Source organism: Coenobita brevimanus, chromosome 8 (genome assembly GCF_032717465.1).
Source record: "Coenobita brevimanus isolate Jiangsu-jjx chromosome 8, ASM3271746v2, whole genome shotgun sequence".
Taxonomy (NCBI): Eukaryota; Metazoa; Arthropoda; class Malacostraca; order Decapoda; family Coenobitidae; genus Coenobita; species Coenobita brevimanus.
In genome coordinates, this window is record NC_136961.1 from 32286745 (window position 1) to 32304244 (window position 17500).

Genomic DNA, 17500 nt, shown 5'->3' on the forward strand with positions numbered 1-17500 from the left:
TAATCTATTCTCGTAATAAAAATATATATATAAGAAAGGAAGGGCGAAGCCTAAGTGATATTTACATTCACCTGGAACTACCTAATTTATTATGTATTGTCTAGATTTCCTGCCAATCATTTCATAGTGTATATATTAGCAACTTTCACCTCGCTGACATTGGCAGCATTGCACTTCCCCTAGGCAGGCAGGTCACAACACTGTAGTCAGTTTACTGTCATCTTTCAAGGTGAAAGCACGTCAGATATGCGCCTGCTCAATTACGCCGCTTTTTACCCCCATGCAAAGGGCCCTGTGACCTCTACCCCCTACTAAACCTCGTGTGGAAAAAGATAAAGGGGTAAGTGACTGTGGAACGTGAACTGGTTAATTTGTCAATGAAAATGATAGACAGTGACTACGATCTATCTGGTGAGTAAAACAGTGCAAGTGGAAATGTAAATAATGTGTAAATAATGTGTAAACAGCAAGTGAAAGCAATGAATGTAAAAATAAGTGAACAGTGGAAAATAGTTTTATAAGTTACTGCAAGTGACTGCATAACACAGTGTAAATAAAATAGAAATGTTAATAATGTAAATAAAATAGAGAATGTAAATAGAAATGTAAATGAGTAGTAATATAAGAATACGAGTATATATACTAGGAGTAATGAAAGAGAAAGTTTCACTTTAGCACGTATGAATTCTACGAGTTATGACAGTGAAAATGAAAGTGACAGATTCACTCTCAACGTCAGTGTACAGGACGAGAAAGTGAATGCTACGTATTTTACTGAAAGAGAAATTGAATGCCTACAGTGACAATAAACTACTATTACTAAAGGAAACTTATGGATAAAGACTGTAGATATATCTATAAGTGTTATATAGAAATATAAACTGTGAGTGTTTTTATGAATAATAAATGACAGAACACCAGCGGTGAATGATGTCAAGTGGGAAGGTCATATGCTCTCGTAATTTTCATTGCTTTCAGTGTTTTTTTTTTTTTTTTTTTTTGGAGTATGGATTCCAAACTATTTGAGAATCATAGAATAGTGTTTCTAGTGATAATATCAGGGTGTGGTAATCATATTATGGGTTGTCGGGAAGTGTAAAGTGGAGACTTCATTACCCAACTTCAGAGTCTCCACAAGTCCTACGGTACTCGACGAAGGCTCAACAAACATCCCAGGATAAAACTGAAGGTATGTGTCATATGCATATTTAATTATAATATTCTAGGACTAATAACTGATTTTTGGCAAATATTTTTAGAGAGTCTGTTGGAGTGCGAATATGCCCACGAGACACGCAAGTCAGGCAAAAACAACCCCTCGGTTAAGGGGTTAAAGAGCTTATCTATATGTTGATGGAGATTCTTCTTTTTTTCTTTCACAATTTTTCGATTATTCCTATTTTTCAGTCGGTCAGCCCCCATAAGGGAAGGAGAGACGATAAAGAGGAAAAATACTATGTGAGAGAAGGACAGTTTGTGGAGAAAAAGTGAGCAAGATGGCAAATGAAATTAAAATGGGAGCATGATGTGCAGCAAGATATTGTGTGTGAAAGCAAAATGGGGTAAAGGAGGATGCAAGTTTGAGGAGGTAAGTGTAATATTTTTACAGAGAGAGAGAGAGAGAGAGAGAGAGAGAGAGAGAGGGGTTTTGATGACCAGATGTATGCATATCGGTAGTCTAGTAGAAAATGCTTAAGATGTAGGAGAAGGGATGAGGAGCATGCCAGAGTGATGGAAAGGCAGCTTCTTTAGTATGAGCATTAACCCGCCCCGTCCCAACCACTTTTTGACCACTGGTACCCCCCAATCCTGACCATTTTTCGACCCTTTTTTTTTTTTTTTTTGCTAAAACTTTCGCTTTTGGTGAGAAACATCGAAAATTCATAGAGAAATCGCTCACCTGAGGTTTAAAATACTCATTACAGGTAGGAGAGCCTCCTTACCTTACTGGGTTTTCTATCAGGCTGGCACCAAAGAAAACGAGTTCTATGGGAGGATAACTATTTCACACCACTCATAAACGGTATTTATTTATTTACTGTTACGAATTTATATGCAGTACAAGAGTATATTGGTTTTCAAGCAGTAATATAGGCATTATAAGCATTGTTTCTCTTACTAATACCTGACCTTTTTTTGCCACATTACCTGATCATCATTTCTAACTGTTTCTTCCTCTAATGCTATGTAAAGTTTGTCCTCCACATTGTCATTGATTGGGGAATCACTCTGGCCCTGAATTTCGTACCGTGGCATGACATGGCTATACTGGCCAGGTCACTGATAACAGGTGAATTGCTGAGACAATGGCTTGCAGGGGGGGGGGAGGAGGTCATGCTGGGTAAGGCATTGTCTCTGCCTGGCATCTTGTTGAGGAAGGTGTCACGTGTATACGTACCAAAAAATGACTCGCGAAAATTGAAAATTGTGGAAATTATGAACCTTGCAATTGCAGGACGTTGAAGTACGTCCCCGGGATTAGCTGTGACAAAACATGAGGACGTGGAAGTACGTCCCCGGGACGCCGCGGGTTAAATTCTTCATCTCATTTTCCTGCTAACATTATGTGTCCATGAATTTAGTAATCATCTAAAAATAATCATTTTCTTGCACAATCATCCATTAGTCGAACCTCAAACCCTTTGAACTCCTTTTGCTTCCATGCCTGACATTTACTGTGTATATAACACTAATTCTACAAGACATTGTTTTTTGTTATAATAATAAATTTTTACATTAGCTCTCTTAAGTGCACACCATGCCCTAACCTACAAGCATACTAACCCCTAGGCGCTGGTTCACGTCATATGATGTGTGGTCAACAGTCGACAGTTCACGTCATGTGACATTTTAATTTTTCTCGGGTATGTTTGAACTTGCTGGCGCGCCACATTGACTCAAAGTGTTGTCACGGCCTGTCTGGTGTGCAGGGTGCCACTGGCTGACGGTGGCATGGTGCGGGGGTGGGGGTGGGGGTGGGGGTTGGGTGGGAGGAAACAAGCCTGGTGGGAGGTGGTGGGAGGCCCACATAGGGAAAGTGTGGCCTTGAAAGCTGGCAACAGACAGTAAGTACACACTTTTGATGTGTTTTTTGTCGTTTGTGGTTGATTTGTAATGGAAAGAAATATTTAGTGGAAAATTGAAATTCCAAAAAAATAGCCTGGTTCTGGGACGTGGATAGGACGATCCACTCACGGCTCCTAAGGGTTAATAAGACTTCTGCAGTCAGGTGCTTAAGTGCACTAGTGTTTCACCTGGCCTGTATCAAGTCCAACACACATACCCAAATGAATACTATACATTATTCATGTAAATTCCATGTGATACGAGTACTGCAGCAATACTCCATTTAGATGTGATACACATACACGTGCATTAAATACCAACCACTTCAGCATGTATGGACAGGGAATCTCAGTGTGATACGATTGTCACAATGGGGTTTGCCAGTCCACTCATACCCCTGAAGCTATGATGTAAACAAACACACTGTGCCATATCTACCAACATGCCACTGCAACAGTTATTAATGCTGTCGACTATACATTAGTATTTATTCCCTTGGCAACATTATCACAATTTCAATAATTATACAGTAGCTAGTGTGCAGCCATTAAATAATGGATTAGTGTTAATGGTGCAACAATCTACTGTATATTCAGTGCCTCGGTTATAGGGGTACGGATCGATGAACTAATAACTCAGGGGGTATGTCACAAGAATATGTTTGAAAACTCTTGAACTAGTAACATATCATTGTGATTAAATACAATTTTACTCAAGTTAATTTGACTTAATGGGTACTGAATGGCAAAAGGAGGAACGGGACTTTTGTAGGAGAATGTAAAACTAGATAATAATCAGGCCCATAATTTTCAATTGATCTGGGGACGTACTAGACCAAATGTATAAACCTCCTTACAACAGACTTAAAAATAAATTGAAAAGCTTAAGTTTGCAGACCATCCGATATTTTTCACTTTGATTCTACCTAAAAGTTTATGTTTAATGAGGCACGTATGTTTACTGATGGATTTGGGCGTTTAAGTATAATGCATCACTTTCTGCCCATCTGAACCTTCAGCACAAACTGTGACTAAGTTTAATAATTTGGCCATGTTTCATTCTTGTTGCAGTATGCTGCATCTTTATCAAGGTTGTTCCTACACGCCTGCTGTAGGATTCAGGTTCAGATATACCGCCCTGCCTTTCTTCTCCCGAAAATGGTATACAATATCTAAGTACTATTATAATTTAATTTATGATCACTTTGGATATAATTTAGAAATATTCGATCAAACACGCGTAGAACTATTTGATTTTTCAACAAGACTACTCTAAGCTTTTCGTCCTTTTTATTTTCAAGTTCAGCCTTATAAGCTCTCAATCTTAGTTGAAGTTTTGACAAATTAATTTACAGAAAACACTGGGGGACTATTGCCCCCCTAGCCGCCCCAGAATTTACGGCCTTGATAATACTGCTCCACGTTTTAGCCGAGCATTTAAGTAGTACTCACATAATTTTTTGAAAAGTTTGACTCCGAACAGCATCACTCTTTGCCTTTAGGATGTCACTGGTACTTGTCTCGTTATAATGAGGAGTTTAATTATTTATTACCATGAATGTACAGAGGAAGACATTATCTTAGGCTGTAACAAATTAATTTCAGATATCATTAGCAAGGATGGAAGTGGAGCGTTCCCCACGGTTGACAAGCTTAGCGGATCGCTCCAAGTTTGTGTGGCTGTGGGTGGGCGGGATGTCTGCTCGCACCATAGCCAAGAAGATGGACGTCAGCCTCACCACTGTGTGTAGGTGGATTAAGAGGTGGCGGCGGGAGGGTCATATCTACACTAGATCCCGCACTGCCAAATATTTTGATCAATATTCTTACAACTCCAGCCACTTTCCTACCATAATTCCTCCTGCGAAATCCTGTCGCTGCATTATCCACTTTGGTATGGTGAAAGTCTACTTACCTTACTGCATGATTTCACGCAACCGCAAATGAATTCCTCATTTCATTCATGTAAGTTACCAGACTTATCAACACTGCCATTAAACAATGATGAAGTGTTATCACAAAATGAGAATGTTGAGTAAGGGAGATATTTCTTGTAATGAAGTGACCAGATACAGTCAGTGATACTCACAAGGCGCCTGTGATTCAAATTCAGCTGAATGTAATCGTCTGGCATTAACTGTGTTTAAATACTGGAATTGTCCATTCAATGAGAAAATTAACTATTCCATGCCATGCTGCCGCCAGATCATTCTTGTCAGTCTACAAAGAATCTCATGTGGTTAGTGCTTACAACATTTCATATCTATCTATATCTAAAATATATATATATATACATACATATATATATATATATATATATATATATATATATATATATATATATATATATATATATATATATATATATATATATGACGATTTTCATCCAATTACAAGAGGCCTTTTGCAGTAAACGTGTTATGCTGCTTGTTAACCCAGGCTAAAACTGCAGTCTCTCCAGCTTGCATAATTAGTTGTAAAAAGATACAATACGATAGTAGTCGCAATGACCTGCTACTTAAAGGAAATAGATTTGCAATAAGGTCTGTTTCCTTCACTGATCTACGTAAAATAAATTGAAAAAGGACGAAGCTTTGGGATATGTTAAGGTAAAAGCGCTGTAGTACATTTCTTTTTTTCACACTGAGGTACAGCAAAATGCCATATGGTCAGCTTAACTTAAAATAGGCTTAAAAATTAAACTGCACTGGGTAAGGGAAGCACTTACTTTTTACGGTTATTTCTGGAGCGTGTGTCAGAGATAAACATTGTCTCTTTATTACGTTGTGCACCGTTTGTTGATATTTTATTAAGGTGGACATTGCTCATAGTTTAAGAATTATGTGATAGTTTTGGTGAGACATTAGCCACAGATTTTGAGCTTCCCTGAGGCCCAGCAGGCTTACTGTGTAGTCACTTGGATTAATTACATCTTGTATTTCTCTCATTACCTGTATATTAAAGAACTCTTGAATGATAAAAACTTAAGTGTTTTCTTACCAAAAATTATACACAGTAATTCGTCCTGTTGACCTCCGTATCACAGCGTTTGATTATCAAAAAATCTGTGAAAGCATGATCTGGTTCCCTGACTTCACAAAGACTTATGATATGCAGTTCCCATCTCTCTTGTAGTCTTAGGACACAGTCTATTTTATAATTCAAAATATAGAAAACTGAAGGGACAGTAGGTACATACAAAATAACAATTTGGTCAGTAAGTTGCACGAGATCCGATTAAAAAGCATCGAACCTTTAGCTTCTGGGAAAAAAAAAAAAAAAATGCTTTCTTGCTGAGTTCGGACTATAATCTCCTTCACAGGATGTCCTTTGGGACTTTACACACTTAGCACAGCTGTCCTTCCATTGCTGAAAACTATTTGTAAACCAGATTTCGTGGTCACCGACAGCGTCTTTGTATAATGCAACAAAGACGCTGTTGGCAATATTATTTATGTCCTCAAATCTCGAACCCTTCGGCGATATCATCAGTTTTGGAAATAGTCAAAAGTCGCTGGGAGCCATGTCAGGAAAGTAGGGAGTCTGCTTGTCCCGTGTGAACCTGTGTTTGGCCAAAAAATCCTGCATAAGATCGGATGAGTGGGCTGGCGCATTACACAATGTAGCTGCCAGTACTCTGCCTCCCACAACTCTGGTATCTTGCAACGAACTGCACTCCATTGGCAATTGGGAACTCCCAGTTATACTCTTGATTGACTGTTAAGTCTTCTAGCGCGTACTCGTAATGAACAACATCCTGGTAGTCGAAAACAGCTTCACTTTATTTGCCATGCCTACTTTTTCCTTGGTGATTCCAGTGCCTTGTGACGACTGTACTGGGTCGTATCCATTCAGCCATGACTATCATCAGTTACCTTCTTCATGAACTCCGGATTTTGATTAGTAAAGTTCAACATACAACAAAGATCTTGTTGGCAGTCTAAAAAACTGACTTTATAAATGTTTCCAGCAATGGAAGGACTGCTGCCTTGTGTGTGTTGAGTCCCAAGGGGTATTCTTTGAAGGGAATTAAAGCCTGAACTCAATAAACTCTTTTTCTTTTCCACCAGCTAAATGTCGGGCATATTTCGATCAGACCTCGTATCCACAGTTGATACTGGCTTATGTGAAACTGTACCTGTGCACCCATAATGGATCCCCTCATGTCCCAGCAAAAGCAGTTTCCTGAGAATCACCCTACACACTAACCATCTCTGGTTTTACGGTCAGGTGTGGTTTATTCATTTTGAAAAGTTCATGTAACATCCACTTTCTGAAGTGACATGCTTCAGTCTGATGAATTTTTTATTTTGTTTGTTTTGCATAAAAAAAAGGAAGCTGGAACCCTGCACAAAAGTTTTCACTAGGAACAGCTGAATAAAAACGTCAAAATCAAGATCCGGTCATCACAAGAAGCCCGAACACATGTGTATAAAAGATTGTTGGTTAGGCCTAGGTGCTGAGGGTGACTGATGTCAGCTACACACACGAAGAGTAACGACTGTTGAGAGTATCTGTTAACTTTTGTCAGAGACAGCTGGACTATAAAGGGGTGTGAGTGCATTAACAAAGTGTACTGCGTGCCTCTCGTGATTAGGGGAAAATGCAACCAAAGAGTTAAAAAAAAAAAAAAAAACAGTGATCAGTGAAACGGCGATAGCAGACGGACTCTGATACAACACTGCACCGAGGAGAAAAGTTGAAGGAACTTGGTAACAGGAGAGGGCTGTTTAGACGAGCTGTACTTTGTGAGTTCTCCCACTCATGAGATGTGTATCCTCACAAGGGCTAATAAAGGCTCTGTACAAAGTAAGCATTTGTGCAGCATTAAATAGTGTATGAAGTCTGTTTAAGTATTCCAGCCTGAATCTTTGAAGCGGATTTTGCAAGGGAGGTAATGTGAGCTTTCCATGATAGGTCCTGAGAGAAAGAAACCTCAGGGATGCACTCGCATTTTAAAGGACTGAATTGTATATTGTTGAATATTAAGAGATAAACTAATAGAAGGTACTTTCAGGTAACAAGATGGAGAGCTCGATATTTATCTGCAGTAGAAACAAGTTTTCATTTACACCAGTCAGAAATTATATATAAATCAGAAACCAAGTGTGCCATTATCTCGATATGTGTCTGTTAAAGTAACAGGTTTGGTGGACGCTGCAAAAGTCACACGGAAAACTGGGGAGTAGAATGGACAGGGCTAAAGATGCAGTTAAGATTACTAATGAATAGAATCGGTGAAAGAACAAAATCCTGAGATACACTAACTAATGAAAGCTTAGTTTTATGAGAACACCAGTAGCTCTCTACAACAGCAGCTATTGAATGAACAGAAAGGAAACTACGAGAGACTAGAAATCACAGAATGACAGAAAATTAAATATTATAGCAGGTTGGTCACAAGACACTAAGATGTGAAGAATACTAGCATAGGTTTCACCAAATTCCTGATGTGTGAATGACCAAGTATTTGAAAGGAAGGTGAGAGTACCGACAGTAGAGCGAACTTCATAAAGTTGACGGAACCCATATTGACGGGTGAAGTGAGCATGGTAATAAATGAGTTGCACCATGATAAAATTGGGATCCCCACTCTAATAACATATAGAAGTGAAGCTTGGACATTCCTGGAGGAACACAAGTCAAGAGTGAGAGCAGTGGAAATGAGTTATTTGAGGTTCCTGTGATGTTGCATGATGAGACAGACTGACAAATAAGGAAGTGAAAGAGTGTTGTGGTGTGGAAGTTGATGTGATAGAAAACGTTAGAAGTACACTGAGGTGGTTTGACCATGTAAAGAGGGTGACGAGTGAGAGACTAACGAGGAGAAAGTATATGAATGAGGTGGAGGGTGGGAGAGGGAGGAGAGACACCGAGGATGAGATGGAGGGATGGAGTAAAGAGGTACATGAGAGAGAGGGGTGTATTCTGAGAGGAGGGCAGCGAAATGTCAGGCGACAGGGCGACATGGAGGCGATTTGTTTCTAGCCACTTCTTACGGAATTAAGGCGTCTGGTAATAGATAGGTAGATAATTTTGAGAATCAAAATTCTGGCCTCACTGTTGAAAAGTCCTAATAACCAGCCAGAATACAGTTGACCCTAAAATATATCAAATGTTTTGGCAACAACCCATGAATCAATCAGCTTTGGCTATTTTGGCCCTACTCACTTATTCCCATTCTAAACTGTCCAAATTTTCCCCAAGGAGGAAAGGATTCCCCCCGCCCCGTTAGGAAACCCTGTTCTAGGAGAAGAACGGTGGCCGGTTACAACAGCTAATGAACAACCAGAAAGGAAGGTAGAGATGAAGGCACAAACAGAAGGACAGAAACCGTAAGACATCAATTTGGAAATTAAAGATTTATGCCATACTCGATCGATAGCCTTTGATATGACAAGTGCAATGATAAAGATTTCATCGAAGTTCCGAAAGGAGGATAACCATGAGTCCGAAATGAAGGCAAGATTGCCAGTGAGGCGTCCCTTGAGGAACCCATCCTGATGATTAGAAAGAAGGTTCTGATAGTGAAGGTGCTTAACTTATTTTTTTGTTAAGAATAGATTTAAAAACTATTATTACTGGATTACAAAGCAATTGGGCGATAATTGGAAGATGGAGAATGGTGACTCTTCATTGGGACAGCCTGAGTGAGAACAAACTTCCAACAAGAAGGAAAGATACAAGTCGACCGACAAAGGCTAGAGTTTACCTAAGCAGGGTACAAGCACTGAAGTACAGTTTTTGAGGACAACAGGAGTGACCCCACCAGGCCCATATACACTGTTAGTATTGAGGACAGTGAGAGTAGGAAGTACATCAATTAGAGTAATTTTCACATTAGTCATGAGGAAGTTAAAGGACGGAAGTCAAGGAGGAACAGCACGGGAATCGTCTAAGATGAAATTGGAGTAGAAAGTTTGAGCAAAGGGTTCTTCTTTATCAGTAGAATAAACAGCCACGGAGACATAGCAGAAAAGAGGAGGGAAAGGATGATGAAGTAAAGCTGTTAGAGAGGTTTTTGGCAAGGTGCCGGAAGGGTCAGGAAGAACTTGATTTGTAGAGTTCAAAGAGTTTTGTATTAATGAAATTATTCGTACCAGAATGGAGAACAGACTTGGCACTGTGCCATGCAGAGACATAAAAGAAAGGACATTCAGGGTGGGTTGGCTCCGGTACCTTTTGTAGGCCTTCTCCTCGCTGTGGACAGCATTAAAACAAGCGTGATTAAACAAAGATTTTTTGTTCAATTAGTCTCAGGATAAGAGAAAGTATTGTATGCATTCATACTTGAGGGACATTCACATGGCTCTCGGTCATACATGTAATAATCACTCAAGGGAAAATCAAAGAAGTACTGCCTGAGGACCTTCCTTCTTGTGAGGGTCTATGGGCCTTACTTGTGCGATGAGACAGGTTAAGGTGATGAGGCTGTGATTGAAGGACCCCAGGAGATAAAAGATAAATAGATTTAGCAGAAGGATTACTTGTATGGAAAAGATCAAATATGCTGAAACTCTCTCCATGGCAGTCAGGGATATGGGTAGAGTGCTGCAGAAGCTGCTGTAGGTCATTAAAGATAGAAAATATGAAGACATGTTCACCAGGTGGATCTGTATATGAAGAAAAGTTAAAAGTGGTGATGAGCATCGAAATAATCTAGAATGGAGATTTCAGAGAAAGGAGAAGCTCATAGGATGTGTTCCATCAAAAAAGCAAGATAGTCATGCGTTCCATCTAAAAAGTAAGGTAGTCAAAGATTTTTTCGTCGTTAGTAGAAATAGGAGAAAAGTACACAGTATAGATGTATTTAGTCAGAGAATGACACGATAGGGGAGGCCAGAGAGTGAAGAATTAAGAAGATTTAAGTTCAGGGACAATAGAGCAAGATGTACTGCAGCCTACTAACACACACCAGCCACTTTTGGCTTTGAAGTGAGTATAGAGATAGTAAGAGGATATAGAGAACGGTTTACCATCAATCGCTTCAGATAGCTGTGTCTCAGTGAGGAAGTGAAGGTGAGGTTTAGAGGAAAGGTGGTATTCAACAGTGAGAAAATTAGAGGAAAGGCCATGAATGCTGCAGAAACTTATAAAGAGCGAGTCCGACAGCGGTTCCATACACCTCACCTGGTCATCGCTGGATGAGGGGCAGATGGCGGGGGCTTGTATGGTCAGCTCCCCTCCCCCCTCCCGGAGACTCCAGGGCTGGGTTTTGAGACACCATTTTTGCTGAATTTCGAATTGGAAGTGTGGTATGTAATGTGAATGTAGATTAGAAAGTTAGAGGAAACTGTATGTGAGGGGATGCTGGCCTACTCTCTGTGTTATTAAAACACTGAAAAAGTTCAGCAAAGGAGGATGGTCACAAGCTGGTCTTGAGGACTGATGAAACGGGAGCTCCAGCTCTACCCATCACCATTTTCCCATCCACAATGGGAGTACCGTCCTGCTCAGCACATTTAACAGAATTATTGAAAAACATATTCACTGCATGTCATATAAGAAGTAATGCTGTTGGTCAGAAAGAATATAGGAAACCAACGTCAAGGATAGCTATAAATGGGAATCCTGGACCTGGAATGACCTTGACCTTAGCTTTCCTTTTTATGAGCTAGTGACGCTTCTGTACAGAGAACAAACTCTCCCTCTCTCTCTCTCTCTCTCAGGCTTTGTATCGAGAAGCGTGTTAGCAGTGGTGTAAACTGATGGGCGGTGCTGTGTGGATACTGTGGCTTGGCCTAACTGTGTGCTGCCTCTTCGTTCACGGCCGTCTGCATCGCTGCTGTGGTACGTACTTCAGTTTTATGCTATTAGTAGGAAACTTACGTCCATAAATGGAGTAGGAGGATGGTGGTAAATTCATGGGTGAGACAGTGATGAAAATGTGTAAACACACACACACACACACACACACACACACACACACACACACACACACACACACACACACACACACACACACACACACACACACACACACACACACACACACACACACAGTCTGCTGCTGTTATATCACAGAGCAGTGTAACAATTTTTTTTTTTCTCCATAAAACTAGGGGGAGTCGTTCCCCTTAGGGTAAACTGATACGACAGTACTGGCAAGGCATGGCTGCACTAACAGAACGTGATGCGAAGGCACTAACATGACATATCCCAGCACTGACATGACGTAACATGGTATAACAGCACTGACATACTGTAACATGACATGGCAGAAGTGACAGAGCATTGCATAACAACGCTAATATGACATCACTGACAGGTTGTTATAAACTGAAATATAGTTTTATTAATGGACAACAATTATATTGACCATTCACTGGAGACATCTATGTATCTATTCCCAGACGCCTTAATCCCATACGGGGTGGCCACAAACAAATCGCCTCCACGTCGCCTTGTCCCCCACCATTTCACTGCCCTGCACCCAACTCACACCCCTCTCTCTCATATAACTCTCCCTTCCATCCCACCAATCTCATTTTTAGCCTCCTCCTCCCCTCTCCCCCTCCACCTCACTCACATACACTCTCCTCGTCAGTCTCTCACTCTCCATTCTCTCCACATGGCCAAACTACCTCAGTGTGCTTCTCCTAACGCTTCCCATCACATCCACATCCTCACCACAACACTGCTTCACTTCCTCATTTGTCAGTCTGTCTCTCCATGTGACTCCACACTGGATACATGTTGTGTAAAAAACACATAAATCATTTGTTACTTTATGGAAATCTTAATGATACATCGTCTAGCAGGTAAAATGCATCCGTCGTCAGTCCAGTAATCGACTGATTTAAGCTCTGACGATGAATCCATCTCTGGTGCAGCGCTGTCCATCGTTAGGGAGTAATATATACATACATATATACTGTATATATATATATATATATATATATATATATATATATATATATATATATATATATATATATATATATATATATATATATATATATATATATATATATATATATATATATATATATATATATATCAGTACCAGTTCTGGCTAGACCCTGTTTCTCGAACTTTTTCACTTCATTCCTCACTTGTGGGATCTTAACATCCTCGTCGCCCACCTTCAGTTTTCTCTCAAGCCCCTCACAAATAATGATGAAAAAAAAAAAAAAAATGTTTGGGGGCTCTCCATTTACATTAATGCTTACAGCTGTCAGTCAGTATGCATATTTTGTTACATATCAGTGGATGGATGACGCTGATAGCAGTCAGTCGACTGATTCGATACTGAGTCATTGAAACGCACATCTCACACCTAGGTCCACATCCAACAGGTTTCGGCTTTCACTTTTTATATGTGGAGAAACCAGGTTCGCATAAATATGTTGTGGAAAATGGCAAGAGGATTCTAAGTGCGACTTCACTAACTTTTGAATATGACTGATGCCACAGTCAGAGAATTTTCTTCATAATGGTCTCTGGCAGCAGAATAATTCTTAAGGTCAAGGAATTCGTCCTGAACATCATCAGGAATGGCAACAATATCAATAGTGCCAGAGAAAGGATTCCTCATCAATTTTCCTTCTTCCTCCTTGAATTCTGGGAAGTATATTTTGAGCTTACTTTCCAAGGAGTTCAAGTACTGAATTATTTCAGTTTTGAGTGATGGGTCAAGTAAGTGATCCTCTTCAATCTCGTTAAGAACAGTTGTAAGATTCTCAAACATGGCAACATTTTCTGCACTCACTTTCCTTTGCCTTGTTTGGAGTTTAGCAAGAAATGCACGCATGCAGCCCATGAGACACGTTTATTTTCTTGCCTTATAGCTTGTTTAGCTGCTCAAAAATGTCGGCCAAATAGGCAAGACGTGACTCCCACAATGCCTGATTGAGAGACTGAACAGATCATCCTTCCCTGTCATTTCCATGAGGAAAAGTTTAAGGTCTATCAAATGCCCTTGGATAGCCATGGCACTTTGGAATTAAACAGGAGGGATTCATGCTCTAAATCCATGCCTTCCCAGAGTTTCTGGAGAGGGCGAGAGTTAAAATCTCCTGTTTTCTCTAAGTTGACACATTTTACCATTACTTCCAGGATCTTGCAAATGGCATCAGGAAGGTTTTTGACGTCAGTGCAAAATGATGGATTTATACGGTGAATCACACTCGCATTCGGAGCTGCTTATTTGACATGATTCTGTAGCCCCGAGTTTGATCTCAGCATCGCCGGAGCCCCATGAGTACAGACTCCACAACAATTTTCCCTGGTTATTTCGTTAGTAGTGAAAAAAGAAGTCAACTTTTCCATCACATCTCAAGCTTTTGTGGTAGTTTCAAGCTGTATACTGAACAGATAATCATCTTTGATGTCATGCATGAATACATACCTAATAAACCGAGTAGCTAAGCACAAGAACTCACATCCGTTGACACATCCAACTGTACTGCAAACATACCAATAAGAGACAATTTAATCTTCTGTCTCACTTATTCCATGATATCAGCTGACATTTCGCAAATTCTCTGTTTCACTGTGTCATTTGACGAGGAAAGCTGCTGAATATTATGAGCATTTGTCTCCCCAATAACCCGCTAGACGCTAGACCATCTTTACGGCACACGGCTTAAAGTTTCACCAATCGTGTGGGCTTTTTTCATCTTTGCAGTTTCAAGGGAAACCTCATATGATATCTCTGCTTCGCTTCAGTTCTGTTGTTGGAAAGCACAACTCCTATTTAGACTCTGTTTTCCCAAACTCTGTTCATAGCCTTGACAAAATTGGTGTTTTTCTCTTCATACTGATGGTGGATGGTCGTCAGATGATGCTTTAGCTTACTAGGCCTCATAGAATCATTCCCCAGTACTTTGAAACACAGCACACAATGAGGTTTCTCGATGCCATCAGCGAGGAATGATGTAAATCCATAGTTAATGTATTCATCATTGTACTTCCGCTTCTTATCAGCACTGACAGCCATTGAAAATCTAATCTATCTATCTATCTCTATCTGGCTATCTAACTGTCTATCTATCTACCTATCTATCTATCTATGTATCAATATATATATATATATATATATATATATATATATATATATATATATATATATATATATATATGGAATCATACGAAAGATAGAGTTAAAATTTATGAGGTCACTTGAATCAAAGTGAATTACCGTAATTCGCCACATTTATAAACAATGTCGAACTAAAAATTAATCACCAACGTCAAACGACCTTTAGCAACCTAGCAAGACTTATTTTAACTACACCCAAGTAAGTTAAATTTTATGCAGTATGCAGTGACTGGTTTTGAGTATTTCACTTTTTTTTGCAAACATTGCAGCATACTTTTGATAATTATTTTTGCATTCAATAAGTTTGATTAAGTTTCATTATAGAAACTTTCGAGTTAATCGTGTAGGTGTTTCCACTATCACACTTGAAGCAAAATCCGTTTGGCATCATAGTAAATTTTGAATTTTCCGATTTTTCCGCTTGTGGTAGCTGGGTTCCGTCGTTGCCTTTACTTATAGAAAGATTATGTAAAATAATTGTTACACTAAAAAAAAAAAGTGAACTAGTTACCTATTTACTTATTGTCCATCCACAATAAGGAAGCTTCGCCATAACTATTCATGGTATATAAGGTATGAATTTTGGCATCATAAACAAGTCTGTGACTTTTAAAAGTAGTTCAAGGTCATTCATATATGGAACATGTACAGTACTTTAGATTAACCTAAGGTAGCTGCTTATTCAGTATCAACAAGATCGGAACACAAAGGTGCAGAGGAAAGCATGAGCACATTTTACATTTGCCTCAATAACTTGCTTGAAGCAGTGAAATAATTATGTATAGAGAGACTGGCAAAGGTAGTGAATATCTAAGGAACATTATTATCAAAGACTATGCCTCAAGGACGAATTCAGTAACCACTGCTGTCGATTACATTTAGATATTTCATTAGCAGGGTACCTTGCAGGATAAATTCCCTTGATTATGTGGTAAGAACACCATTATCACGACTGTGATGGCGAACAAAGTGTAATGCGTTCACGTCTGTTCTTTTTATGAATTACACACAAAAACTTGTCAGTAACACTTGACAATGCTAGTTGTATTAATTTATCCCCCCCCCTTTCTTATTCTTATTTCAACTGATTTCTTAATGTCCATGTTCATTTGATCTTCCCAGCCAACAGGAGCCTCCTTCAGGATGGGACATGCCTCCGTCCATTACCACGTGCATCTCGGAGGTCCAGGCTCTTATGATCAGTCGGGACCGATCTAGAATGGCTTGTTAATTTCGGCTATAAATGAAATAACTTTCTTAACCTCGCACTTTTGTAGCTAACAAATCTTTTCTTCGACTTGTCAGATGTCAATAAGTCTGAGAGTCTGACTCATGCCGTACTTGTCAGCATGCTGGCCACAGAGACATGTGGCAGCCACTCAGTTCTGCTACTGTCGGACTGCTCAATGTGGGCTACCTCGGTCTTTCAGGTCAGTTACATTCTAGTATATACCATTGTGTTTCACGCATCAGCCTGAGTAGAAACACAACTAGCCATTTTAAAGAACGTAAATACGTCGAACTGCCTTGAAACTAGTGTGTTTGAATTTACACCCTGTATAACTGATGCATTTTAAAGGCCTTCCAAAGAATATTTCTTATATTAAAACAGCAATGCAAAGATCTTGTAATTCATGAAGCTGAAGATTATATGAAAGATGTCAGCATAGTTACAGCGTAATAACAGACATTAAATTATTTCATTCGCGCGTCACAGTATCCAGCCATACAGAACCACATCCCACACTGTTCGGGTGCCGCCAATCTTACTTTCCTCGAGTCACATGAAGGAATTATTCTTACGATATGGAAATAGTGACTATCGAGAAGATGCAGCGGTTTCCAGCTAACTAGTACGCACTTCAGGTATATATAACAAGAATGGAGAGAGAGAGAGAGAGAGAGAGAGAACATACAGTGCCTAACGCCGCTACACTTCAATCAGGCTTCTGTGTTATAACTCACACTGCCTTACCTCACACTGTCGAAGGCTCACATTCCGTCACCAACTGAGCATTTTTTAAAAATAATATGTAGTCAGGAAAGGATAACTGTAACTATAATGTTAAGTACTAATGTTAGAGCCATGGAAGAATCTTCTAAATATTGTAAAACTGGATATTCTAAACCTTGACTTGAGGAGTTGCAGAAGGAAAATAAAAATTAGGAATTAGATGTATTCTCTGGCTTCATTTTACGACTTTACTCTTCACCTGACTAAATCTATTACTTATGTATTAAGATAGTTCAGTAGGAATTTACCGATCATTCTAAAGCATAAATTAAAATTACATGCTAACAGCAGTGACAGCGCAGAACAGAACGGATTTCATAAATATAAACAAAACACAGCGACTAACCTGTACACAGAACCACACACAGAAGTTATTCC